Genomic DNA, 27,095 nt, shown 5'->3' on the forward strand with positions numbered 1-27,095 from the left:
GACAGCAACAAGGGTTTATTCTTTACCAATTGTGTGAGTTGTACAATTCAGCTCATAGCTTTTTCTGCCCCCCCCCCCAACCCTACCCTTTAGAAGATACTAAAGTTTACTATGATGGTTACCAGCATATAAAATACTTCTATCGTTTCTCTTAGCTGTGCTCTACATTTGCTGAGCTTTGAGCTTTGGAAAGTCAGGGCCAAAGCAGAAGACTGGAAAGCAAAGAGAATGAAAAGTACCCTAATCCAAATTCCTGCTGGATGTAAATTAGTATCACTCCACTGGGCTGAGCACACTACTCTATTTAATAAACAGAGGGACACTTTTGTCTTTCTGCCAAATAGCATTTTAACAGGCTAATGAACCCAAATAGATAGATAACTAATCAATGTATATAATTTATTAACAAGGTAAGGGTTTTTCCATTCCTTGCTTGGAAAATATCCTACTTACATCTCAGGGGGAATGCAGGTCTCTTTTAGCAGAAGTGCTGATATTAGGGTAATACATCAGCACAGGAAGTCACTAAGAAGTCACGAAGCCATCATGTACCTGTGTTGGGCTAATTAGGGTCATTTGTGCCCTCCACCTTGGCAGGGATTTGCTACTGATTTCTATGGGAGTTCTGTACATAAAAGATTTTGCATGGATAATTGATTCCCCTTTATTTGCTGATTTATTCATCTTTGAAGCAAAGACCCAAACAAAATGTATCTTCAGTGGTATGTGTTTGGAAGATGACTAAGAATTCCTTGCAGTGTCTGAGCCATAGATTCTAAGGAATTGTGTTAGCATACAATGCCAACTTTAAAATTCTCTGTATTTGTCTGTCAAGGTGAGCAGTGTAATTCCCCTTTTAGTGGTTTGATGACAGTCAATGAATGTTAGGGAACCACTGTTGGAGAGGATGGACAAATGACTGACTTTCCAGATGTTCAGATGAAGTATTAGGACTGTCACAGAGAGTGAAAGAGAAAGCTGGAAAGCTCGCATCTTCTTTGTTATGACCAACTCACTGAATGTTGAATGTTCAAGCTCTTAGTGTTCATGAGAATCTTCAGGAAGAACTTCTTCATTGGCCTGTTGAGAATTATAATACTAAAAAGAAGTTCAGCTATTGTGACATAACAGGAGCAGCTGCCCTCAATAAACTTGAGCACTGTGCTTTTGAACAGGGATGTGCCACCTGTGCCCTCAACCTAATTTCACATAGTTGGGAGAGAACAGAAGGTGGATGCAAGGGGGAAATGGGGGACAGAGTCGAAATGGACATGAGGATGAGAGAGGGGAAGCTGTCTGCAAGCAATCAGTTCTAGTCTCTATAGCTCCCTCAGCAAGAGGAAAGAGAACAGGTGATGGAAATAGGAGGGGAGAGAGAGGGAAATAGAAAGGGGTAGCATAAAGAGAGGAAAGGGGTGGCCCCACTCATATTTTGGCTCCTCCAAACCACTGCCAGCATGCAGACCAACTATAGATCAGCCCCCAAGGAATGCAACTGACAAAGGGCCCCCCACCCTAGCAGTTAGCAGTACATATTGAACTGTTTGGTTTCTGTTGTTGAGAAGCAATTTCAATTTTAGTATTATAATTGCAACATAGAATAAGTGTGTGTGTGTGTGTGTGAGAGAGAGAGAGAGAGAGAGAGAGAGAGAGAGAGAGAGAGAGTTCTGAGTTGAGGGAGATGAACCTTTGATGGACAAAGAAAAATTCTTGGCAAGGGAAGCAAAACTAAAAATCTTTGGTGTTTTGCTGTTGTTTGAGGGATATTATCTGATCCAGATTTGTTCTTAGTGGTATGAGAGAGTGCATTATATTAATATAGATACTTTATACAAACTGTGTGCATTACTTAAGCAAATATGCATGGCAGGGGATTTGTAGATGTAACATGCACACCCCAATACTCTTTAAAAAGTAAAACAACTCTTATGCAACCCCAAATATCAGGCTGCATTGGGTTCTTGGTGTGTGTGTGTGTGTTTTAATTAACAGTGTGGCTGTTTATGTGGACTACTATTGTTATGTAGTTCTAAGAAGTATGTTTTATGTGCCACATAATGTAGATCCTGAACCTGTCGTTTCAGACACAATTCAATAAAATGAACACAGGGAGAGAAAGGGGGCAGGGTTGATTAAAGGTTAGATCGATAGGATTGCATGCTTTTCATTGGCAAAGTATGTCTTCAGAAGTGTAAATTCTAACTCTTATCAAGGTTTTAATGTTACCCCTTCACCTTAATTTTACTCCAGTGCAATGTTAAATCAAGTCAACATGAAAATAGTGGAGGAAAGATTTTAAGCAAAATGGAGTATAAGTTATTGTTAAGCACACTGTGCAACCTCTTCTGCTCACGGAAATACCCATAACCACAACTCTTCCTCTAAAGATGACCAGAAATGGAAAGGGATTATAGGGCACCTTAGTCCTTTTCAAGCATTCATCTTCTAGGTAAAATCAGTATACAAGAGTAGGGATGAAGGCATTAGCTCTACCTGCCATTGCCTCCTGCAAATTGGACGGATAAAATCTACAATGGGAGCCTGCTGTACTCATGTACGTAAGCTTTCGTAGTGATGCATATAAGGAATGAAGTCAGACAAGAGGCATTTCTTACATACTTGACCTCAAAGGTAGCAATGGTGACCTTTCAGCTTGAGATCCCATAATCTCCAACACTTAGCCCACAGGGTTGATGGTCCACATTCAGAAGAACTCATGCCTCCAAGCTTACCTTCTTCTCCTTTTTATACAGTTCTTAAACCTTGGATTCCATATATGGTGTCCTACCTCAAATCCAGTATCCCATTGGCTCTTCAACAGTCCCCCTTATTTCACAGGTGATTTTGACCAACTCCCTAGAGTGCATAGACTCTTCCTGAGTAAAATGTTCTAGCACTACTTTCTGATTCTCTCTCGCACAGTGGTGGGCCCCACAATCTACTGAGCCCTTCCCCAAGATCATTCTGCCCCCATTCTACACTCTCCCTGGGCTCTACCAGCCCCTTTCATTATGATAACCCCAAACTACAGCTGGAGGTTGCACCTGCCTGTTATTTGTATGCACAAGGCCCAAATGGTCCTCAAAATTCTGATGCAAATGTAAAGTGATAAACTATAGAGTACTCCTAAAACTCACAGCTCTTGCACATGGCATTTATTTAGACTTTGTAACTCAGATCCTCCAGTTTGAATCACATTATAATGTACCCCCATCTTTCCTTCTTCTATCTTAGGGCCCCGGGGAGGTTGGGTTGATATTAAGGGCAGTTAGTGATGAAACATAGGCTATGTCTTGAAGAGCAGAGTCACAATAAGGCAACTCTGATAATCCAGTCAAATCCCAATAAAAACAGCAGGGTGGGAGGCATTGTCAGCACCTTGGAGAGTTCACAGCAGTTATCAGTAGATTCAGTCATGGAAAGTTGTCACCTTGGTAGCAGGATGATGCTCTCTGGGTCCTTCTGGTTGGCCTGAACTTCCTATTAGCCCCACCCCTTCTGAGGAGCACTCTGCGTTTTTGTGTGTGTATGTGTTTGGAAAGGCCATCACCCTATTCTGTAACTGCTGTCTCCTGTCATGGGGAGGTGGTTAGCAATGAACTGGATGTGTGTCATCTAAGCTGGAAGTGATGGATTCCCTCTCCCTCCACGTTTGCCTCTCAGTCCCATGGAGGAAAGTGGCTAGTCACCATTCCACTGAGGTATTTCCTCAAAAGTTCTTTAACTGACAAGGTTCATAATATTTGTGTAGCCAGTAGCTTTTGTCTTTCTGACAAGTTCCTCAGTAGCTTCATTGATCGTCTACAGTAGCAGCTGGCTGGGAGGTTTTTCAAGGTGCTAAAAAATTGGTCTCACAGATATCTTAATGGGGGCAGGACTTTATTGGAGTTGCTAGTGATGTTACCCAGGGGACGCCATTGCTCCTTCACTTGCCGTTACAGATTACCGATCTCTGCTTAGCAGCATTTTAGGAAATAAGACTGTATCAGTCCAAATAGAAAGATGGGTCTAAATATGACACAGCTAGGGAGAGTTGCTCACAAGGAAAAGTCTATGCAAAATAAATGTATTATATTGGGAAGAGTATTCCTAAATTAGCCTTATGCGTTGGTACTACAAGCATGGTGTAAGTCACACAGAAATAAAGGGAGTTCCCAGGCAGCACTTGGCTCCTCCCCAATACTTATATGAGCATCAGGAAAAATCTAGAGCAAGTCTTCCCAGTTGGCTGCTCTAGTGTCTGCACACAGAGCAAGATATTGGCTGTGAAATATTTTATTGGTTTTCTTTATAAATGTAAATATTATGCCTTCAATCATAAAAGCTTCCAGGGCAGTTTGCCTGGAATCAGCACTCAAAGGCAATATCCATTAAAATATAATGCACTTCGCCCAAAGATGCCATGAGTGGACTTCAGCTTGTGGAAAGAGTACCCTTAGCACCTGCGGTCCAAAGGGAAGGTCACCTCTTTTTTTTGCAGCAGTCCTTCCTTCCTTCCTGAAAAGATCTTCTAGAGGGCAAGGGACACTGCTGAACAGTGTGAACAGTGTGCAGAGTAGTGTGAGAGGTAGCAGAAAGGAGCGGGTTGGCCAAAACTGCTCCCTTCCACTAGCAAAAGCCTTCACTGCATCAAATGACATTCCATCCATGGAAGAACTCCTTTCATAAATCAGAACGTACTTTGGGATTCAATCCAATATCTAATAATTGTGAGTTAGTTCTCTAGGAGATGGTAGAGATTTCCAGCAATATAACATTAAAACATAAGAAGAGCCTGCTAGATTAATGCCCCATCTGGTCCAGCATCCTGTTCTCACGCTGGCCACACAGATGCCTTTGTGAAACTCTCAAGGAGGACCTAAGTACAAGAGCAAACCACTCCTCCTGTGGTTTCCAAAAACTGGTAGTCAGAAGCATTACTGCCTCCAACCTTGGAGGTAAAAAATAGCCATTGCGCCCAGTAGCCAAATATGTTTTGTTCACATAAACTTTAGAGAATAAATCTTTTATTAGCCAGATATAAGGCATGGGGCAACAGATTTGTTGACCTGGGCAAAATAAAGCAACACACAGCTGACTGTGTATGCACTGAGGTGACCATGAGAATTATTCTGCTTCTGATTTTTTTCTGTGGGTTTGAGGCTGCACCATCCCCTTATAATGTTCCTGATGAGGGTTGTTAAGTGGCGTTTCAGATTGTGACTCTCTTTTGCTCTAGGAAGACCAGCTTTGTGAAACCCTTGACCTTAGTGATTTAAATCTTTATGCTCCTACTATGTCGGAAGACAGTAGGCACTCACCTCTGTAATGAATGTCAAAAAATGTTGGTTTCTTTCATTGAAAATCATCGGAAAATTGAACAGCCCCAAAATGATATAATTAATGAATAAAATATACAACTGGTCACATCTCAGATGGAAGGTGGAATAAAAAAAATATCCAATAGACGGGGAAAAAATCCCCCCACATTTCAATCAGACAGTCAGTAATCACTGTCTCTAAACCTAAATGGCTCTTTGGCTGCACAGTCACTCTTAATTTTCAGAACAGTCCTTCTGCTATGGCCCGATGAGCCAGTGAGGTGGATTTTCTCCTACAGCTGCACATGGTCTGTTTTCTATCTCAAGCCTTTTCTATTGATATCCTCTGTGACCTTGAAGAAATGATTCATTCCCTTTGTGTGAAAGAGGGTTTGACAGTAGGACCAGCCACCGAAGACAAAATCTATAGATGACAAGACCAGGAATGATCAGAGGGTACCATCATGACTCTTGTTACTCAGTCCCTTAAAGCCTGAAACTGGATGACTTCACTGACCCAGAAACATCTCCTAATTCCTCCTAATTATCTGAAAGTATCTCTTGCTAGACAGAATGCTGGGCTAAATAAAACAATTGAAGCTGTAATCCTATGGCCATTTACCTGCGAATAGGTCCCCCTGCATTAAATGGGACTTATCTCTGAGCAGAGAAGGGACTATTGCACCCATGTCCTCTTTATGGCATTTCTGCAGGTATCTGGTTGACCACTGCAAGATGCTTGAGTAGAGGCATTTGGGCTCCTTTAACAGACTACGTTTTTCCAAACTACAATGCTTCTTTTGCCTTTTGCTCCCAGCTGACTCTGTGTAATACTACATTATTTGGATAGATCAATGAAGTATCACAAAATTCCCTGCACTTTGCCAAAATCAAACAGGCATGTGGGACCTATAGAATTATCCAGTTTGTCATAATCTGATGCTTCATTTATGCTCAATCCTTAGGCATCAGGTTCACCTTTTGCAGGCCTGACTGAGCTCACTGTGGATCATGAGGCTGTTGCACGAAGGACACTGAAATGGACCACTTCCTTGTCCATCTTTCAAGAACAGTCTGGGCATTTTGACAGCAGCTGTTTTCATCGGAGATTCTCAAAGCAATTTACACCCCGTGATTAAATCTCACAGACCATGTTACTAAAGTTCCTAAAGGCACTATGATATATCCTAAGGCAAAGAAATGTGGAAAAAATAATTAAAAGGGGGGGGGGGAGTCGTGTCTTCCAATCTTCTCCCTTAACCAATAGGTTGAATTAAAAGCTCCATCAAGGCTTCAAGGACATCATAAGGGTAAAGAATGATAAAGTAATGCAAGAAAAAAATCGAGACGAATTTAGCTCTGTAGTATTCACAATATAGCTCTTGACTCCATAATGGGACCCATGGAACTATCCTGATATTCTTTTCCCATATCTTCCCAGACCAGGAGCCTGGAATACCTAAGAAATAAAAGAATCCCCCATGTCCCGTAACAGTCTTAAAGGGGGCTTAAGCACACTCCGTTTACTGTCATTTTCAATGTGGCCTAGTCATGACCAATGTTAGTTGGACTGGAGCCAATAGGTAGGTACTAAGTGTGTGTGCACTGATAATACCTGAACCTGTGTATCTTCTGGAATCATTTTGACCCATTTCTGCTTGGCCAGCCTTTTAGCAACTGGGATGGAGCAGTTACCAAGGCGGTTTAGTTGATATTTTCATTTTGCCGCAACATTTTGGTGGCCGTGGTTGAGTTGCCTTAAACGTAGGCTTGCTAGCATTGATATATACCCTTACCTTAGAGCCTGCCTTTAGCCTTCAATGCAGAGTAGGCAAATACACACACACACACACACACACACACACACTTACCTGATAGAGAAATAAATAAATAATAAATAAATATAAACATCACCTTTGAGCCACTGATTGTATCTGAATGAGTGAGCATGCTCAGTTTTATTCTGAGATGCTTTGCGCCATCTGCTGATGTTCCGGTGTAATTGGGAGATGCTGGAGCCTGAATTACTGCCCAGCTTGATTGTGACTTGAGGCGTTTCCTCATACTTTATATTGCCATTCTAAGTATGGGTTCCCTACTGTGTCAAGCAATTCTGCTGCACTAGACCCATAATAAAGATTTTTTAAATGTGAAAATTAGTCTTTAGTGAATAGGAATTATTTTCCTAGCTGCTGGAGACACTCAGGTAAAAGGCAGTGACATTCACATGAGTGGGTCATTGTGTTATTGTTAACACTCAGCTATTATTGCTGCACACGCAGCAGTCGGCACAGATGTTACCCACTTTTTATCATTTAAGAACAAAGAGGTAATTATATTTAACCTTTTTCTCCCCAAGAAGTCTAAACAATAAAATGTCACAATAAAGTGCTCAACAGTTAGCGATATAAATATTTATTTAAGCAGCAGCCATAATTCACTGAATGCGAACAGGGGTGCTGCCTAATTCAAAAGCCAACTTGAGCCACTGTCAAACAACATCATTTGAGAGGCTGTTCACTCTCGCAGATTCGGGCTGAAGTGTGGCGAGTTTAACGGAAGGAGATTCCCAAAGGGCTACTTCTCGTGGCATTTGGTAAGACGTGGTTACATTCTCGGAAAGCACACCAAGTTGTGAAGATAAACAAAAACTTAATGCCCGAATTACATTACATATCCATTTGCCTTGGATATAAAGTGTTCATAAATTGTTATTTTGTGTCCATCATCAAGATGGAGACATATATGTTACCTTTTCCAATACTTGTGTTTTGAAAAGGCACAGATGCATCTCCCAATATCATACCTGCTTCTTCAAAATTAATGACAGTTTCCCTATCAAACCTTATGACAAATACACACATGGCAACTTTGTTCCTGGCTGTTGTTTTGGCACTCCAAACCAGACAATGCCACACATCAAGAGTTCTTCCCTTGAATGTGTGTATCTCCCTATTCTTCAAGTTAGGGTCAAATTCATAGAAGTAGCTGCTACTTTTACTGCATTTGACACCTCTCAGCTAGTTGGCAGTTGCCACTATGGATGGATGAATATGCCAGTTTTGGTTTCTCTCGGTTTCTCATTTTTCCAGGCCTAAATTACGTTCTCCACATTAGTTTGTGATTTAAAAAATTACAAAAAACCAAAACCCTGAAAATTCTTCAGCATTTTAGTGCAAATTTCTCCTAATATACACACCTGTGCCTACAGTTTTACCTAATAGTCAAATTCTTTCAAAACAATTTCTCTAATATAATGTGTTTTTGTATGCTCTTTTCACTGACATATGCATTTTACAAGTACAACTTACCCTAATATATGCAGTTTTGTTGGCTGGGGAACTTCATTCCAAAATTCAGAGAAGTGCAAATTTTGAAGGGTGATTGCACTTTGATCCTCAGAGTGTTCTGGAAAGTGGAAATTAGATAGGTTTGTGTTTTTAATGGGAACTGAATCCAATTTCTTCCCATCCCCACCCTGCGATCTAGGCAGAGTGCTTTGATATGTGGAGTTCAACATCTACCAAAGGGCCATAAAAGGCAGGGGCAGTGAATGGGAACGACATAGAAATGGAGGCATGAGCCAGTTGCTTTCTGTCCACTTGGCAACTCTACTGTGATTTTATTGTCGGTCATGGATTGAACCTCACTTCAAGAAACAAAGAACAAGCAAGTGGCAGGAGAGGGGAGGCAGTCCTAGGACTCTCTTTGAAGCACATTCGCTGATCAGCACAGAGAAAAATGGCTAAAGCCATACTTTGATATGTCAACGAAACAGGTAAGAGAAAACTCCAGCAGTGAAAACCTGGGGATTTGTGCAATTTAAAATTGTTTTTAGCTTTGTTTTATCTCCACAAGAAGAGGTCCTTACATATGTGGTGAATGAGACAGGAAAGGGGAAGTAGAAAATCAACGGAGTCCTGTATTTCATTTTGTTTCTAACGTATTTAACTTCTTCGTTCCGAATTTCCTCTTCAAACTTTTCAGTCTGATTTCCAGCGTCTTGCGAATGCCGACAGTCAACAAGGTGAAGGGGAACTTGTATCACATTCTGTCAGTACTGTCGATCTCAGATAGAATCCCTGAATTCATGCAATGAAAAGCAGGCTTCAGGAATAAGGCTTTACACCATATGAAACCATTTACAGGTAGGATTAAAACAATATCAAGATGGAGCTGAGGAGGCAGAGAGTGCTTGCCTTGTTTCCAGAAACTAGTAAGAGATGAGAAAGCCAAATATTGGCAGCAAATACCCACTTTTGGTTAGATGTTTCAGTTAAGTGCAAACAAAGTAGATGGAAATCATTTCCATATTTTCAGAGGTCAAAGGATAACCTGTTAAATTAGGTTAAATGGGCACTCACTGCAGTTCCCAGTCATTTGCAGGAATCGTGTGCAGGATCTGGTGTGTTTCACAGAGGAATTCCTACCTGTATGCCTTCATACTGCTGCCACAAAATTGGCTTTGCCAACAACCTTCTGATGTCTTTAAAACTACAGTGGGCAAAGCCTTTCCTCTTTTCTAAGTATGGTAGACTTGCAACTCAATCTGACAAGTATGTACCCAGAATTACGGGTGAGCAAATCAGTCTATTTCCATTCTATGTCATCTTTGCAGGTGTTGACCCAGACATCCATCCAATTTTGGTATGAATCTGTGACTTTACCTCAAGTCTGCATGAAAAATTGCATTTCTTTATTTAGTTGCTTAGAATAGTTTATATTCTGTCCCTCAGCACAAGTGATCCAAGGGCAGAGCCTAACAATGTAAAAGACAGTGTAAGGCAGCCCTGTTCAGGGAAGTTTTTAATGTATGATATTTTAGTGTTTTTTGGTTTCTATGGAAGCCGCCCAGAGTGGCTGGGGAAACCCAGCCAGATGGGCAGGGTACAAATAATAAATTATTATTATTATTATTATTGTGTGTGTGTGTGTGTGTATTTTTTATTAAAGATTTCTTGGTTTACAAAAGTATGTGCAATGTCTCTTTTTTCAAGTTACATTTTCTACAGGTCAGTTTCATTTGTTGAGACATTAGTGTTACATTAGGAAGAAAGGGGGGAAAGAGGTGGAGGGGGTCATGGTGAGTGGGGGTGGGATCTGGTGGCAATGTTTCTATTTTACTTAATGTATGTGTGGGTTTTGTGTCAGCGTCGCTTGTGCGGGTTCTCTTCTCTATTCATTTGTGTTCCTTTGATGGTGAGAGAGGTTGGGGTTGGCGTAAGGTGTGGTTGTTCATTTGTGATTGGGTGTGGTGGACTTTGCTTTCATGTGTGAGTGGGGTGGGTGGGTGTTTTTGAATCAGGTCAGCCATATTGATTTGTATGCTGTTGGTGGATTCTTGTTGTTGTCTTGTTGGGCTGTGTATATGATAAAAGGGAGCCATACCGGGGTGAAGGCATCTTCTTCCATTTGTCCCCATGTCAATTTCAGCTTATTGGTTAGTTTTTCTAGTAAGGCTGCTTCCCATACTATTTAGTACCATTGGTCCATGCTTACTCCTGACAGGTCTCTCCAGTGTCAGGCAATGATGTTTCTGGCTGCTAATAGAAGGTGGGTTATGAGCTCTTTGTGATGTGAGTAGGCATGATTGTCTTGGAAGATGTTTAGTAGTGCCAGTTCTGGGCTAACTTCTAATACTTGTTTAGTGTGGATTTGATATCTCGCTTTATCACTACCCGAAGGAGTCTCAGAGCGGCCAACAATCTCCTTTCCCTTCCTCCCCCACAACAAGCACTCTGTGAGGTGAGTAAGGCTGAGAGACTTCAGAGAAACGTGACTAGCCCAAGGTCACCCAGCAGCTGCATGTGGAGAAGCGGAGACACGAACCCGGTTCACCAGATTACGAATCTACCACTCTTAACCACTACACTACACTGGCTCTTATTTTGCATATTTCTCGCATGGTTGTTACCCAGAATAGTTGGATTTGGGGGCATTCCCACCACATGTGGAGGTACTGTGCTCAGTCCCCTTCTTTGTGATCCTTGCACCACTTGCTCTAGCCATCACCTGGCTGGGTCATTCAACTGGAATGGTCTACAGTGCTGGAGAGGTCATGCAAGAACAACCATGTCAATGCACCTTTTCACGCCACTAGAGCCACAATAGGGGTGCCAGTCATGCTAGTGAGAAAATAATTTTAAATGTCTTTTCTCACAAAAAATGGATTCATTCCCCCTCAAAATAAGAACATATAAATGTATTTTGTCTTAAAATAAACATTTTCAAATGCATTTTGAGATCCTTTCTTTCCAGCTGAGAACTGTCTCAGAACATTTGGAAAGTGTGAAAGCAGGCAGAGAACTAAGTTCTGATACATATGGGAAGTGCAGCTGAGGTCAGTTCTTTTTGTAATTCATTATCACTGGATTCCTCAGGCAGTCCGACCCAAAAGTATGCCCCATTTATTTCAACAAAATGTATGCCGAAATATGAAAGCTTAGGAAAGAAATCCTATGAACATAAGGTAAGTCCCACTGAAAAGTACACATTGATTTACATACTTAGGCCGCAACTCCCATTCTCTGCTGGCAGGGCTTTGCAAAATGGTGGCGCTGCCGTCATGACAGACTATATGGTGGGACAGCAGAAGGCCATGGGCAGGACAATGAGGCGCATCATCACCACCTGATGAAAATGAGACTAGCTTGAGGTCCAGTGTCAGTGCTATGGTGGAGAGGTACCACAGGGGAGCACAGTTTCAACACTATTTTCAGAAGAGGTGTGATGATGTCACCTGCCAGATAGCTTTTCCTCGCTCTGGCAAGTAAGTGGAGTGAAAATGAAATATTCAAGTTTGAATCAGATTAAATTAGAGTGGGAAACCTCTGCCCCACGGGCCAAATTCGGCTCAGCAGTGGTCCCAGTTGGGCCTGTGAGACCATGTGCAGCTGGCCTACATGACCTGTCCCACACAGTTTCAATGAAAACGTTGGCAGGTGGGGGTGGGATGGAACAATACACATGTTAATCATCAGATACCATAATGATGCCAGGTGGCTGACAGGTAGGTTGTTTCACCTACCTGTCAGAAATGACCCATAAAGATGTAGCTCCCTAGACCAAGAAGGATCTGAAAAAATGAGGAACATTTTTTTCCCTTTTTTGCAGGCGTGGCTTTGGGAGCCATCATGATAAACTCCTACACTTCAGAATTTATCACTGATTCATGGCAAGAAGGGTAAAGCCCTTTCAGAATTAAAATTCTCCTTTCAAATAAGATTGTTCACATTGCGTTCAATGACATACTCACATTCCCTGATCCCAATCTCTGAAAGGAATTGGGTTTTCTTTTCTAAAGTTTAGGGGCTTTTGTAATCTCTTGGGTACCTGGCGCTCAAGTGCATTTTACAAAATGAAAGGAGAGCTTGCGTCACTTCACATATCTGATGGAGTCACTCACAATTTAATGCAAAACTGGCCTTGCCAATCAGACTCCCCAGGGTTTCCCAAAGTGCTTCTGAAGAGCAGTATGTTTTTGTCTTTTGCTGGAAACAGACGGGGCACTAAAGAGTAGTTATTTTTAAAAGATTCAGGTAAAAAGCTTGGCCATATAATACCCCTAATCTTTCACACTCATCCCAACTCCTCATTCCTCCTACATTTTACTATGCTGTCAATAAGCATAGTGTACTGTTCTCGCGTGACATAAAAAGATTATCTGAAAATTCCCCCCTTGTTGTAGACAACTTGTTTGCCTAGCAATATAAATTTGAGGAACAGTGCTATTTAAATGAAATGCCAAAAGACAAGATTCCACAGTATATCTTTCTTCTCTCAAAAAATGCATTTTCTTTGTAGTTCAAGAGGCTGTGTGTGTGTGTGTGTGTGTGTGTGTGTGTGTGTGTGTTGTTTCCTAGTGAAATATGGGGAGATTGTTACTTCTTATCCAGATGCATTTAGGTACTTACTTGTTACATACCAAAGCCTGAAAGACATTAACACTCCTAAAAGCCCCACTCCCTGCCACCACCTTCATTTACTTCACTGTAATTGAGAGGACATCTCTCATTAGTCCCCATTATTAAAGCTCAAGTGTGCAAGTAGCTTGAGCTTCCGTGCCTCTTTTATTTGCTCAATTACATGTTCTTCCCTAGCATTGCTTAGTGTTAGAATACCAGATCTGATGATCCACCAAAGACTATTGGGTATACATGTGATCATGACCCCTATTCTGGCTTCTGTTCCTCTGACATTCACACTCTCCAGAAATTTCCTCTGCCTAGTTAAGCAAATCTGGATAATCAATTATCCCTTAACAATTTTTTATATATAAAAAAATGGTCTATGACCTCTTTCTTGTATATGTGATGCTTGCCATTAGCTTAATGTCATCCGATTAATTTCTTCTCGGTATATCCCTCTAAGGCTCAACAAGATGTCCTAGTTGTGGCCAACCCATCTTTCCAATGAAAACCTTCGCACTGTAACACGGGAATGATATCACTACAGATCTATTATTTCTCGGAACAAGATATTTCAATTTGCATAAAATATTCCGCATTGACAGGGTGCCAAGATGGAACACCTAATGACCATTCTTCACAATGATCTTGCAACAGCATTAAGAATATTAGGAACTTCGGTGCTAGACTTAAGGAGATGCCTCCCACCATCCCTTCCCATATACCTCCCACCAGCTAATTTACAGCCTTGTGACTTTTTCTAAGCCCTGACATTGCACTGACCAGGATAATGGGCCAAAGGAAATTTCTTACATGATGTAATTTTGCTCACATTAAGCACCGTGGTTCATAGGTTGCCATATAAAGTCAACTGCAGATATTAAAACCCCTAAACTGAGAAAAGAGAAAATGACAATTTGAGTCCAAATTTAAATAGATTTCTGTAAGTCAATGCCAGGGACTAAGGAAAGAGCAACCCCTGTATCAACATGATACACTTTTATATGCATGGGCAAAAAGATATTCTTGTCCATTATCATGTTACTAGCTGTTTAATGTGAGGTTTATTTGACAGTACAATGAGCAAACAGGACTTCTATATATATTTAAAAAGAACGACTCCATTCCTTTTTTCTTTTGTAAAACAAAAGGAACTTTAAGGTTCTTCATCCCATGGGAAAAATGGGTAAATGTACATTTTGGACACAGATCAACACATTACAGAATGACACTAAGAAGAAATTAATTAAGTGAATGGTTTCACAAGCCTGTCATTTGTGTTTAATAAAGGTTATGGAAGGAAATGTTGGCAGGGCATGTTCATTCCCCTGATGTAGGATAACGAACACTTGCAAAGTACAATACTCAAGGTCCCAGGAAGGAGGTCCGCCTTTTGCCCTGGATGAAGTTGTGCATTTTTTAAAAAAGGCAAAATCTTCTGATGCAGTTTTAATTTGAAGAAGAGTTGAGTAGCAAAACTGAAAATAAAACCCTTTTCAGCAATTAAAAAAAATGGATTTATCACCACAAATTTCACCTAAATCAAACACTTGAGGCAAATTTTGTTTTACTAAATTTGCTTTGGTCAGAGAGCATGATTGGCTACGTCCATCAATTCATGTGACTTGCAGCCTGGGATCATTTATTCTTCTTCTATTTATGCTTGACTAACTGGTTCCTTCTATGCTGGTCCTCTGATTGCGCTCGCTCTCTCTCTCTCTCTCTCTCTGTCTGTGTGTGTGTGTGTTATGGATTGTATATTTGTGGGAGATTTTCTGTGCTCTACCTGTTTTGCTCTTATATTTCGTGTAACCAAATGTATATGCGTATATGCTCAGACTTTTTATTCTTTCCTCATCTTTCTTTCATATGGAAGGTTTTAATAAAATGTTCTTAAAAACCAAACATTATAATAAATGATTGGTTGAGTTGTATGAGAAATCTTGTTGGGGTTTAAAGAGCTGAAATAGGTCTAGCAAAATTTCTCAGAAATCTCTGTTATTCAAGTCACTGCTAGTCAACTTGTTCTGTCCAAGAGATGATTTTTTTGATATTTAGCAGATCTTTTTCAGCCCAGGGGTCATCTTCCTTTGTGGACAAACCTCCAGGGGATGCATGCTACTGGTGGATGGTGTTTGAGAGGCAAAAAGTAGGTGGGGCCAGAGGCAAAAGTGAGCAGAGCAACTGATGTGATGCAGCAGGCTGTGTTCCAGCCACAGGCTTTCCACGCACCTTTTCCCACCCAGGCAAGGAAGAGATATTAGGATGGCAAAGGACACATTATTATGGTAAAGGCAAAGCCACTCATGGAGAGTGTGGAGAAGGGATGCTTATGGACATAGCCAGGGGAGAAGCGGGTATTGACTGGGAGAATCTAGAAGACCAGATACAACAGGAGTTAGAAAAGCTTCCACTCTCCCTTCATCTTCCCTGTAGGCCTCTTTCCTATAGGAATCATAAAGGTGCTGTTTTAGCTGGGTTCTCAACAAATTCATGGTGGGCATGATATCTACAGTTACTAGACAACTTGCTATTTTTGCTTTTGCGTGTATGTTGGTTTTTCTCAGTTCCACCGTCCATGAACGACAAGCAGAATAATGAATGTAAGCTTGGGAAGTGGTGCCCACAAAAATCAGGTGCATCATATCGCACCATTTCTCATGACACCATGTAATATTACTTTGTGCAGGTTACACCATGTCACCAACCTTTTTGGCCCATTGCCACATTTGCAAACTAAATTGTCATGGGCACCTCCCCCCACCCATACCACAACCAAGCCCTCTCTACCAATTATCTTGGTAACAATCAAATGTTTTTTTCCCCATGCCTAATTTCAGCAGTGTGCAACAGGGAATACCTCTGTGGATATATGTCAACCCATGGAAGCCACACTGCTTGTTGTTGTTGTTGTTTAGTAATTTAGTCGTGTCCGACTCTTTGTGACCCCATGGACCAGAGCACGCCAGGCACTTCTGTCTTCCACTGCCTCCCGCAGTTTGGTCAAATTCACACTGTCCAACCATCTCGTCCTCCTTCGTCCCCTTCTCCTTGTGCCCTCCATCTTTCCCAGCATCAGGGTCTTTTCCAGGGAGTCTTCTCTTCTCATGAGGTAACCCCTGCCAAATACAATGACCTCATTCTCCAGTTTTCTTTCTGGAGGGAGGTAGGGTAACGGGTGAGAAGATGGTAGATAAGCACAATAACTATATGGTTTGAGACGCTGGAGCATCAGAGATGGAACAAATACCATGTCTGAAAATTCCCTGAGTATATCTTGCTTTGCATTCACAAGTATATGCCAAGAGAATATGAAATTGGTGGCCACACATGGAGCAACCCAAATTAACTCCCCATCACACAGTGAGAAATATACTGACACAGACACCATTGCCATATTGAAATTACAAATCAATAAAATTAGACACTGATGATAACCAAGCTGTGATTTCCCAAATTGCTATTTGATGTCACGGAAACAAAGCAGATCATAGAAACAAAACACAGAAAATATTTTATTTCTAAAGACATTTATTTAAGTATGAAGATATCCCTAATTTCCTCTTATATCAAGCTATAAGCGTGGTGTGCTTGTTGAACCTTTAGTTCTGCTTTAAATAAAATTAACATTCTAAATCACTCACTTCGCCTTCACTTTTGCAAACCTCAGAGGTAAATAAAGCCAGGTTTTAGAGATGCTTTCTCATTTCTGCACTCCAGAGAGAACTGGGAAGAACAGCTTCCTGAATTATACAAATATATATGTGTGAGTATGTTATGTTTTATTTTTATTGATCAGAATGCCTTGTGGCTGCAAAAATCGGGTTGATAAGTCTCTCCCCCTCCCCCAAGTTTGCATGCAAGAGTGTCTGAGTGTTAACTGCTACTTTTTGAAAAACCTCTATATTATTATGGTATTTATAGCATCTCACATGTATTCCTTTTCATTAGATGCAAGCTAAAGAAAGAACCTTAGCATCCTCCTTGGCCCAGCTATACCTTGCATTTATGATTTCCGTTTTAAACTTGAATCCTGATTGCTATTCAGCATTGGCAAAAGAAGAGGAGAGGAGATATTTCAACCAAGGGGACAGACAGGAACAAGCAAGGAACACAGATGAAATAAGAACTTCCAACAGAAGGGAGGGAGGGTCATTGCCTCTGAAAAATCTGGACTGTTTGGTCATAATTGCCAGGCAATACATAGATATCATCCAACAGCCAGAAACATTTCCAATATTACATCACATCCACTGCTGCTGCCTGCCAGTGTGTTAGCAGTAAATCTGAAGGGCCAGGAATGTAAGTGGAGCTTGTCTATTGACAATGAGGTTCTGGCCTCTGTTCTGCAGCAGTAAATGCCCTTCTCACCAGAATTAAATGATCTGCTAAATATCAAAAATACTCTAGTGAGAGCAAAGGCTTTCCCCTTAATTTTCTAGGGGTAGACGGTTGGAGAATACTTAGACATGTTGAGAGGGTATAAATAAAACAGCGGAGAACTCTTGGAAGAGAAATGCATGGCTGGCAACACTCCAAGCCCTCAGCAGCCAGCCTCAGTTTGGAGGTAACACATGCTCCACACTCTTTTTAACCTTTATTTTGGACAGAGAAAACTTGATACAAGCCATAACAGTCATTCTGCCTGTGCTCCCCTTTACAGGCTCTTCGCTCCTTTCCACAAATGTGGCATCAGGTTATGTTTCTGGTCACAAAGGATCTTTTTGAGGCAGATGCTAATGAGAGTGGCTGGGTTTTTGTGTGTTTTTTAAAGGAAAACAGTGGGAAAAGTCCAGCGGAACCAGATCACGGAATTCATGATGTTGAGAGGGCACAGCATGGTAATCTTCAGCACTCATGTCAGATTCAAACAACTGCTTATGGGAGAGAGTGCAGAAAAGGAAGTTGCACTTAAAAATAACATAAAATATATTTGCTTTGCAATATCCTCCAATCTTTGCAACAGCATGCGGGATAATCCTAAATATGTCTACTCAGAAGTAAGCCAAACTGAGTTCAAATCAATTGGATGGACTGCCAGCTAAGCATTTATATTATTGTAGCAGCCACATGTCCTGGGAATAACTCTCAGTGAACTTGATGGAACTTTACTTTTCAGTCAGATTGTGGTGTAATTTAAAAACAAACACCTAGACAGCACAAGGGACTTAATCATCTGTAGAATACTATTGGTTGGCATTGGGGGTGGGTGTTTGCAGGGCATACCTCACAGGTATATGCTGATGTGCTGTAATAATTTAAAATTATTGCTAGGTAGTCCTGCTAATTAGTATTCTGGGATATCTATCATCTATCATCTATCTATCCATCATCTATCTATCTATCTATCTATCTATCTATCTATCTATCATCTATCTATCATCTATCTATCATCTATCTATTATCTATCTATCATCTATCATCTATCTATCATCTATCTATCTATATCTATCTATATCTATCTATCAATCAATCAATCAATCAATCATCTATTTATCCATACATGCATGCATGCAAAGTCTCTAAAATATGGCTAATCTTCAAAGTGATCTAGCTGTAATTTGCACTGCTTGCTGATCACTCCAAGAACTTTGTGACCTGGAAAGTGTTTATACCCACTCTGAACAATGCCAAAATTAGTCTTGGCTCCCAATCAACACACACTTGGAAGTAAGAAAGAGATACAGGCAAGAAATGGTGCAGGCTCAGCAACAGACACAGTGCTCAGGAGTCAAGATCCAGGAGTTCAGAAACAAAGCAAACCAACCAGAACTGGACAGATGCAATGAAGATGTCCCAACAAGTTTTCCTGCCCCTCCTGCCAATTTTTGTAAAGACAAGGTGTGGCATGCTCCATGCTCACTCATGAGACCCTCTTAGCATGTGGAAGTATCAGGGTTGCAAGTACATGCACTGTCAGGGAAAGGTGGGTCTGCTTACATCTGAAAGACATTGAATGTTGCTGCTTGGAAAGGCAGCAAGGAGGGCAGTGGAAGGAAGAGGGTAGCAGAGGTGGACAGCAAGGTGGGAAGGTGGAAGGTAGGAGAGAGAGAGAGAGAGAGAGAGGGAGAGAGAGAGAGGGAGAGAGAGAGAGAGAGAACAGAAGTAGAAGTAGAAGCAACAGTCAGAGGGTGACTTGACCAGCCACTTGCTCACAAGCACCGATCAGGCTGATATTCCAGCAGTGGAAAGTTATCTTCAGGAAGACTAACTGCTCCACCAACTCAGCATCCAAGCTGGTGTAGTGGCATGTAACTATGTTGCCCACCACAAGGTGGGAAACCCTTTTGCTTGAAATGGTGGTGAGTGGCAAGAAACATGTTCTTGGGCAACCCAATCTAGATCTTCCCAAACCTGGAGATGGGCTGCCCAGCAGTTCACAAGGTCTGTGGCGGTGCCTTCCATGGGCTCTGCCAGGTAATGTGCCACCATCACTGCCTCATTATCCCAGTGGGTGGGTTTGCTGGCTCTCAATGCCACCATTCCCTCCAAACTTTTGGCCCAGTTCAAGTTCTGTGGCCCTAGTGTACAAGACACGCGTAGAAGAGATTATGCATGCAAAATGATAGGGGCAAGTCTGAATATGGCAACTGCCACATCTGATATGTAACATGAAAAGAGAGCCAGAATCAGATTGAGGGGCTCATCCCCTTTTTCACAGAAACTCAAGAGAAAGGTCAACATTAGCATGGTGGCTGAGAACACATCCCTTCCCTCCTTACATAACAAAGTATATGAAAGTTGACTTTGCACGTAAGATGAACTTGATGGAACTTCATCATCATAAGTGCTGGAACTCATACCAATTTAATGAATTTTGAGGTTGACCGGTTTGCAGTTAGCAAAAGAGCTTCCCTCACCACCTGACATATACTAGTCACTGTGTCTAATGCCTTTTCCTGACGCCTGGGGGTTTAAGAGCATATACTAGCCATATGCCAAATCAGATTTCTGTGCTACTTAGGTAAATATGCTATAGTTCTTACATCAAGTTTCATTAAAGAAAAAAACACACCCATGAATTGTATCAAAGGTTTAAGATGTGCAAATAATAATCCAGGTCACAATTAGCATTTAGAGGAAGGCTCAGCAAATTTCAAGGGAAGGATCAACCAACAGTGATTTAAGTAGCCTTTAAAATGTGTTTGCTTCCTTTCCTTCTGCTTTCAGAATTCATATTAGTTGCTTTTTTAAAATAAATAAATAAATAAATATAAAGGGAACTTTTCAGCACAAGTGGAAGAGGAACATTTTTTTAAGCCAAGTTAACAATAAGTGAGGATTGTATTCTCTGCCTCCACCAATTTTATAGCCACAAAAATATGAAGGTGAAATGTGTGAGTTATCTAGTACAGTTATTCAAATATTGTATTATGACAATAGGAAAAAAATGCAACAACCCCAAAACTGATTATTTATGCTAAGGATAAAATTTTCCAAATTAGGCATATAGTTTAGGACATTTTTCTATTTGGCAATCACTAGGCTTGTGTTACGCACAGCAAATATGTGAAGAATAGATGACTGCTATGTGTCAGTACATTCCAGTGGGCATATTCCCACTGGGGGGTGGGGTCCTCAGTTGGATCACAAGGCCAAGATCTGTGAGTATGAATGCTTAAGGATATGCACGTGTCATTCATACTTTTTTTGCTGTAGAAAACAGCCAGGTACCACATGCTAAGTGTGGATCAACACTTAGCAACTACGTGAAAGAAACATGGTCTGCAATGCAGCTATGTCATCTGTGCAACCTCATGGAAGATCTTGTTTCCAACAAACCTAGAATACTGAAGCCAGGACTGGGCCCCTCAGACAGCAGGTGCTTGGGGTGGGGGCAGGGGTAGCCCATCCTATTTCGATGCCGAAACCTCACTCACCAGAATTGGGGAGGGGGGTGGCAGCAGCAGCTTATGCCACGATTTTGTCAGAAACCACTGCCACGCAATGGTGATGGGACCTCTTCATGGGATTCCACCACCTGAGGTGGCTGCTTCAGTCCACCTCATGGGCAGCCTGGGCCTGGGTGGAAGTGCTGAGATGTTGGACATTATATGTGCCAAACAGCTAACCCTGTGCCACTTAAGTTAGCTTGCTCTGCTCCTGCCTAGCAAAGGATAATTTCCCCCAGCTCCAGGATTGAAGACTTGAGTTTGGTTCTGTACGTAGCATGGCAGGATGGCCTTTTGTTCCCTCACCAAAAGGAGCAAAATATCTTGGGCTCTGCTTACAGCAACGCAGTAGGATTTATTTGTGCATCCATGCAAGAGACAATAGTCATTGCTTTGTGTAATGCTTTCTTTGCAGGGTAGGCATAGAGAAGAATGGAGATAGCATATGCAATTCACCAATGCCTTTTAATTTCCATGAATTTGTGCAAATCTTTGCTCAGGGCTTTTTGTTTTGTATGGACTCCAACACACACACACACACACAGAGCAAATTGTGCACCTGTAAAATCCAAACATGGTATCAGTTATGCCCTCTCCTCCACCTAACTTGCCCTGTTAGTCACTCTGTATTGGGTGGTAGTTTCCTGATATGACCAAGTGGGCATTTTATTAGACTGCTATCTTATGGTAAAATTTGGAAAACTTACATTGGAGCACCACCCAATTACACAATCTGAGGTTTTTCCAGGCTGTACAATAAGCCACCTTGTCAGGGGTCCAGCAGCAAAACAAAAACCTGCAGTAAATTATTGATTGCCTGCCCACACAAAAATGAGAACCCATCCTTTATCAGGATACTTCTTTTATAAGCAGCCTGGAACCAGTTGAAATTTTGTAGCTTCATTTTTTTTGTTTTTTTTAGAATGCCATTGTGAGAATTACATGCGCACACACCAGGTCTATTCATAGATGATGAATACATGGCAGTTAAGCACTAACTAACTAACTAACTAACTAACTAACTACTTTCAATAATATTTTGAAGGCCTCAAAATGGGAGCAGCCCATATTTCACAGATTTTTGAACGTTAGCTATAACCCAACCAATGCAGAATGCACTTCAGGTCAAGGTAATAGGCAACTTAAGGCTGCCATGTGACAAATATATATTTGGAAGGAAGTTTCATTGAGCTCACTATGACTTACCGTACTTCAGGAAAAGCATGCCTAGGACTCAACTGTAAGTCACATCAATTTCAGTAACAGAGGCCATGCTGGATTCCAAACAAAACAAAACATTGCAAACTTGTACCTTTGTTAGGTGAACCCAAATGTTACAAAATAGCAAACAAGGTTCTGAGTTCTCCAGGTTCGATGTTAAGTGATTGTTGGGGGGAGCAGTTTTCAGCCTTAAGCAGGAATCTAGGAACAGATAGCTCTCTTAAGTGATATGTAGTTCACAGCTAGAAATGCTGGAATACACCCCCCCCCCCCAATGGCTGATTCCCTCTTTTTAAAAATAAATAAATAAATCCAGTACTTGTCTGGGATCTGGGGTAAGGAGAAACATAACAATTTTTATCAGTGCTATGCTGATTTTTTTCTCCTGCATTTTTGAAACCATTCTCCCATCAATTAATGAAAAAAAGAAATTGAACTTGAAAATTATCAGTGGAGGGGGGGGGAAATCAGAGAACTACTCATAGGTGAGGTGTGGGGGTTTGTTGCACTTAACTTACTTTAGAGCTGGCCAAGGGGTATTTGCAAGTGTCCTTTCTTCCATTTTACAAATAATTTCTGCTGCGTTCCCAGGTGCCTGCACTCTAATTAATGGGTGGTGGGTGTTCCCCAAGTCCTGCACAATACAAGTTTCTTTGGAGGCTTACCTATCCCACCTGTCCAGAGTTCTGGGGTTTCAGTGGGTGATGGTGCAGGATGGCCTCCTTATTAGGGTTGTCACTCCCCTACAACTAGGTTGGCTCAACTGAAAATACCGCAGGCCGGACCTGCAAAGCTGAAAGCTTGAATTCCCTCACTGTTTTGGTTTTCCCTGAAGGCATGCTACTAATTTAATAGTGACTTAGTTCATCCATAACTTGCTTTCTCAACTCCTCATTTCCTCCTTAGGTTGCAACTACAATTCACCATACTGTAACCCAGGCATCCCCAACCTGCAGCCCTCCAGATGTTTTGGCCTACAACTCCCATGATCCCTAGCTAACAGAACCAGTAGTCAGGGATGATGGGAATTGTAATCCAAAACATCTGGAGGGCCGAAGGTTGGGGACACCTGCTGTAACCGCAATGCCTAAACTGACTTCAAGTTTTTGCAGTGGTCTGCACAGTCACTAGGCTGATGGGATTCTTTAAGAATTGAACAAACTTCTAAATTTGTATTGAGTTGTTTAAGATGATACACCAGTCACTAGTATATTCTCTTCCACTCTTATGATAGCATTGCTTCTCCCATGCTGTGCAGAAGAGAAACAAGGCTTATTCAACAAGAAATGACTATTGGATACTGGGATCCTCACAGGAATAAACATTTTCCTTTTTAAAAAATGCCCTGCTTTCTTGTGCAGATAACGAGATCAGGAATTGTGAACAACAAAGCATTATTCTCTTAATATTATCAGCGTCTTTGATGACAATAGAAATGGCACAGGTAACTCTTCCTTGCCAAATTGCTGAGATAAATAATAAGTGTGATCATCTTTGGACTTCACAGACCTTGAAGGGAATAACGGTTTTATATAGAGGCTGGCTAGCTCAGGGAATTGGTTAGGGAAAACAGAGAAATGCACATTTATATATCATCAGCACTGACGCCTTTAGGTTTTGATGCCAGCTGAAAACTCTCCCCACCACCACCACCTGGCTTTCCTTTGTCTGAATTTAGGTTTGCTGCTTTCTGCACTTTGCTGGTTGATTTCTGCCTTTGCATTTGTGATGGCTGTATATCTTGCGAGCAATCCTATGCACAAGAAGCAATCCTATGCACAAGAATCTGGCACAATGCAGGCCAGTGCAAGTTAAAGCAGCATAAAGTTACATCAGATCCAAACCCCATTCAGTAGCAGGGCTACTGCCTTAGCATGGCAGAAGAAAAACAAGCCTTTAAAATACTGTTCCATGCTATCTTTCCAGGCCATGTGACTGAGCTGAATGGGCTTAGGATCCAGTATAAGTCTCCCCTCTCCATTCTAACCCCCCACCAGACCTCCCAGAATGCCCCATTTTAGGATTTGCACTGGCATCTGTTCAGTCTGCTTCAGCTCAGCCATTTGAACCCCATCTGAGCCAGAATGAACAAGATACAGAGATATCTCTTTGGTTGACCTGGTATTGGGGACTTAAGGTTGGCCAGGAAACAGCCTGTTGAGCTGCAGATCCCCTGCATCCTAAGTTGTTCAATCTGGTGGATTTTAAAGGAAGCTTCCTCCTACCTCCTACCCAAAGCTGAAGGAACAAGCCTCTTTGAATCATTTATACAATCTACAATTTTCATAATCCTAATTATAGTTTAAAGTTTATTTAAATGATAAAAAATGAAGCCAAGGTAAGTAGCTCTGTTTAGTTACATTGACCTCAGGGAGGGCTACTGTATTAGAAACTAATAACCGGGAGGTTATTTACATAGTCAGTTTACTGGAGACTGACTGAGCAATTTGCAGTAAAATATAAACTTTGTTTTTCTTGATGCCTAACAGAGTTTGGTGTTCTATTTTCTTGTGAAACCCCAGTGGAAAACATGCTTTTACTGTGAAACTAATCCAACTAGATATCTTCACAATCTTAATAGGCAAAGTGGATTGACCTCAGTTCATCTTCATGGAGCTTAGAACAAATTGATCAATTTACTTTCTAAATAATTACCATTTGAATGTTGATTTTCCTTTCCCTCAGATTAACACTTTAAAAAGCTTGTGTCTAGTCATTTTAATTCGGGGTAGCTTCACTGCAGATAGAGTGCACAGAAGATACAGGAGACAAGAATCTACTGATTCTGGGTAATGAAGATTTATTTATTTACCCTTTTGTTAAAGTATGGGAAAAGAAATAAAAATCCAGAAATAGATTTGCCTATAACTGTGGGGGTCAAAGAGCTTCATACCCGATTCTTTAAATTCAACCTTCAATAGCCAAAAGATTGGGTTTCTGTTGATGGAACAAAATGAACCCTATTTTAAACTCAATCTACTCAGAAGCAAGGTTATGAAATTTAAGGATAAAGTGAATCAGATGGGAGAAAAGATAAGAATTATTAAGACATAGATAATAATCAACACTGGGAGCTTGCTTTTTGATTGACTTATATATCATTTTTTTAAAAAGAACTGCAAATATTTCATCTCTGAGGAGCTTGAACCGACCATAAGTCCTCTTATTCCTACTATTCCTTGATATTGAGCAGGGCTGCTAAAACTCTGGTTCAGGGATGGTCCAATAAATTGTTCTGCCTGACATAGGACCCCATTATTTCTAGAGTCAACACTTCTTCAAAAAAGTATTGTTGTATCATTCCCATACTAATTCCTACCTTCCTCTTGCTTCCATCATGCTTGCATGCTTCAGGAATCAGGACTCCCTATTACTGTATCTCTATTCTACATGCTTGTTCCATACACTATGAATGTTGAACACTGGTTGTTATGTAAAGTGAGTGATCATTATTTGTTTCCCTTTCAAGACAATCAAAAACTGAGGCACTCTGTCGTAGGGCTGACCTTAGAAAATATATGGAATCTGCATGGTGGTTTCTACTTTGTTATTATTATTTATTAAATTTGTATACCATCCTCTTCCCACATCTCAGGGCAGTTCACAGGCTAATCTACACCTTTAGAGCTGATTCACATAATGTGCAAATCCTTATATTTTTTTTCCCAGTGGATAATCAGAATCAAATGTGGCATGTATTTTTTTTATCTTTCTCTACTCTAAAGTTGGATGTTTTAAATCCATATTTCCCAAGATGTTATTTTAAAAAGAAGGGTCGTGACACTTTTTACCTTTTCCTGTCTACTGCTATCCTGTGTGGTCTGTTTCTTTCTGTAGAGAATCTCAACCTTTATGTAACAAATGCATGTCAGGAGACATAAATCAAAATATATCATCTGAAATGTATATCCAGTAGAAATGAAGATGACTTGGCCTGAGTATTTTATTTTTTGACATGCTGCTCCTAGTTGATAATGTCAGTGCTATATATTGCCTTCAGCTATACTAAGAATCCTTGCTTATGGATTAAAATAAAGATTCACCCATGATATACTGCTGCAATCCCATGCCTGTTATGTGCATCTTTGGGTTACACACATATATACCCATGTACCATCCCATTCTGGACTCTATTTCTACACAGAAAATCCTTTCTGTGTAATCTTGTCAATTCATTTAAATGAAAAGGCTACCTCTGAACACTCAGTTTTCTGGGTGCATCACCATCAAAACTGATGGAGTACCCCCACACCTACAAGAGACTGCTAGACCAACACAATTCCAAGTACATATTTGCTTTACTGAAGTAGTAGACCAAATCATATGCTTTTAGAAAGCACCATTTTAGGAGTCCTCTTAGCTCCTGAAATTAAGCCATCTATATAGACCCCTTTAAAAAAATAGAGGACTGTATGGAATGATTTGGCATAAAGCAGTATATAAATTCAATAAGCAGCAGCAGCAACAACAACAGTAGAGTATTTCATTTAAATGACCCCTAAATATTGGGGGACAGTGCTAAATCTGAAATAGCAAACAGTCAGGTGCATTTTGAGAAAAGGTGGAGTGGAGGGAGCAGAAAAATACATAAAACCAGTGAATAAGCAACAAGGGACAGAAATGTTCCTGTTACGTTAAAGGGGTCAAGGCTCAAAGGTGAAAAGAATTCATAGAGTCGTTATGATTAAGGGTAGGTTTTTAAATGGTTTTGATAAAGGCTTGTAAAACAGCCAAGAGAGATCCTGCAATTTTAATGTTAAGTGGCTTCTGTATTG

The 27,095-nt window shown here is 40.9% G+C and overlaps 1 long non-coding RNA gene across 1 annotated transcript in view; it reads right to left on the bottom strand.

Moving 5' to 3' along the window:
* Nucleotides 1-948: 948 nt before the first annotated feature.
* The window catches only part of LOC310848273, a 127,426-nt gene continuing 101,279 nt past the window's right edge, over nucleotides 949-27,095 (bottom strand). Inside the window, exons 4-5 of the long non-coding RNA XR_014566260.1 lie at nucleotides 8,612-8,708; nucleotides 949-1,080 (exon numbers count right to left, since the gene is read on the bottom strand). This is a non-coding gene — a long non-coding RNA (uncharacterized lncRNA). The remainder of the gene's footprint in view (nucleotides 1,081-8,611; nucleotides 8,709-27,095) is intronic.

The sequence above is a fragment of the Podarcis gaigeae genome (genome assembly GCF_964106915.1).
Source record: "Podarcis gaigeae genome assembly, chromosome: 7".
In the NCBI taxonomy this organism is placed as follows: Eukaryota; Metazoa; Chordata; class Lepidosauria; order Squamata; family Lacertidae; genus Podarcis; species Podarcis gaigeae.